The sequence below is a fragment of the Propithecus coquereli genome, unplaced genomic scaffold (genome assembly GCF_000956105.1).
Source record: "Propithecus coquereli isolate 6110/MARCELLA unplaced genomic scaffold, Pcoq_1.0 Scaffold126, whole genome shotgun sequence".
Taxonomy (NCBI): Eukaryota; Metazoa; Chordata; class Mammalia; order Primates; family Indriidae; genus Propithecus; species Propithecus coquereli.
This window is the reverse complement of record NW_012136747.1, coordinates 4,437,187-4,439,446: the sequence shown is the minus strand read 5'-3', so window position 1 is coordinate 4,439,446 and position 2,260 is coordinate 4,437,187. Positions and strand designations below refer to the sequence as shown.

Genomic DNA, 2,260 nt, shown 5'->3' with positions numbered 1-2,260 from the left:
AAAAAAAAAAAAAAAGACTAAATGCAAATACAGCTCTTGTTCATGGATTGGAAGACTCAATATTGTTAAGATGGCATTACTACCTAAACTGATCTATACATTCAGTATAGTCCCTATCAAAATTCCAATGACTTTTTTGGTAGACATGGAAAAGCCTACCCTGAAATTCATATAAAAATGGAAGAGGCCATAAACAGCTAACATAATCTTGAAAAAGAAGAACAAAGTTGGAGAATTCACACTTTCTGATTTCAAAACATACTACAAAGCACTAGTAATCAAAACACTATGGTACTGGCACAAGGGTTGACATCTAGACCAGTGAAATCAAATTGAGAGTCCAGAAATAAACCCATATATGTATAGCCAATTCATTTTCAACAAAGGTGCCAAGTCCATTCAATGGAGAAAAAAGAAAGAATAGTCTGTTCAACAAATGGTGCTGCGACAACTGGATAACTACATACAAAAAAAAAAAAAAATGAAGTTGGACTCCTCCCTCATACCACATATAATAATTACAAAATGAATTGAAGACCTAAATACATCAGCTCAAAGTATAAAACTTTAGAAGAAAGCTGTTGTGGGTTGAATTATGTCCCCCAAAAAGACATGTTTAACACATTAACTGCCATGTGAGTTGTATTTAACTCACACTAGTTTTGAGCCTGGGGCTTCGTGAAGCATCTGTAACTCATATGTCTCTACCTTGGGAGCCATTTGAACTATTTTTCAAGTTGCATATAACTCACTCACAGAAAATAATACAAAATAACAAATCTTCCGTTAAATTAGAAAGGATTGTTTTGTTTTCAAAGTTTTTATTCTATTTTTGTAATAAGCCACTGTGGCCCCAAGGAAAAAAATTTTTTTTTCTGCTGTGGCAGTCAATGTGTTAAGTTATAAACCCTAGTACCCACGAATGGGACCTTTTTTAAGAAATGGAATCTTTACAGATGTAATCAAATTAAATGAGGACATAAGGGTGGGCCCTTACCCAAATGTAACTGTTGTCTTTGTAAGAAGAGAAGAGGAGACACTGGCACAGACAAGAATGCCATGCGATGACAGAGGCAGAGTGGAGAGATGCATCTGTAAGCAAGGAATGCTAAAGATTGCTGGCAACCACAAAGGGAGGGGCAAAGAAGGATCCTCCCTTCAGAAGGAGCATGGTCCTGCTGACACCTTGATTTCAGACTTCCAGTCTCCAGAACTGTGAAAGAATAAATCTCTGTTGTTTGGAAAAAGGAAAAGAAACACATACAGATATCAACAGGAGAATAAAGATAATTAGAGGATAAGTCCAGGAGATCCAACAACTGACTATAATAGTTCCAAAAACAAAAACAAAAACAGAGCAAAGAAAATGAAAGGAAAGAAATTACCAAAGAAATAATAAAAGAAAAATTTCCAGAATTGAAGGACACTACTCTCCAGACTGAGAGTGCTCCTCAACCCCATTGAAACGTATTAAGAATGAAACTTATCCCATGGCTCATAATTGTGAAACTTCAGGATACTAGGAATAAAGACAATAATCTAGGCTGGGTGAGGTGGCTCACGCCTGTAATCCCAGCACACTGGGAAGCTGAGGTGGGAGGATTGTTTGAGGCCAGGAGTTTGAGACCAGCCTAAGCAAGAGTGAGGCTGGCATGGTGGCTCATGCCTGTAGTCCCAGCTACTTGGGAGGCTGAGGCAGGAGGATCATTAGAGCCCAAGAGTTTGAGGTTGCTGTGAGCTATAATGATGCCACAGCACTCTAGCCCAGGCAACAAAGAGAGACTCTGTCAAAAAAGAAAAACAATCAAACAAACAAAAAAGATAGTATCCTAAAAGTTCCCACAGGGAAAAAAAGTGACACACAAAGCCATAGGAATCAGAATGGCATCAGACTTCTCAATTGCAAAAGTAGGAGCCAGGAAAAGAATTTTCAAAATTCTGTGGCAAATTGACTTTTAACTTAGAATTTTATTTCAAGCAAAACATTTGTCAAATATTAATCAAGGAACTTTGTGACTCAGCCTCGGCGACCCGCAGTGGCATTCCTGTGTGCGCCGCGGGCAGGCCAGCCTCTCTGGCCCTGGAGGAGGGGGCGCCGCCGAGAGAAGAAGCCGCCGCAGGCTGCAGAGTCGCCGACCGCGCCGCTCGCAGGGAGACCCCGAGCTGCTTACACGGCCTCGCGCGCACCGGAGGGCGGGAGACGGGTCCGCGGGCATGGGCCGCTTCTCGCTGGAGCCGCTCAGCCTCCCCGGCCTGGCCC

At 41.5% G+C, this 2,260-nt stretch overlaps 1 protein-coding gene across 1 annotated transcript in view; it reads right to left on the bottom strand.

Moving 5' to 3' along the window:
- Nucleotides 1-2,260, bottom strand: part of FAM227A (family with sequence similarity 227, member A) — a 50,566-nt gene that overhangs the window by 4,087 nt on the left and 44,219 nt on the right. The gene's annotated exons all lie outside the window — the stretch shown is intronic.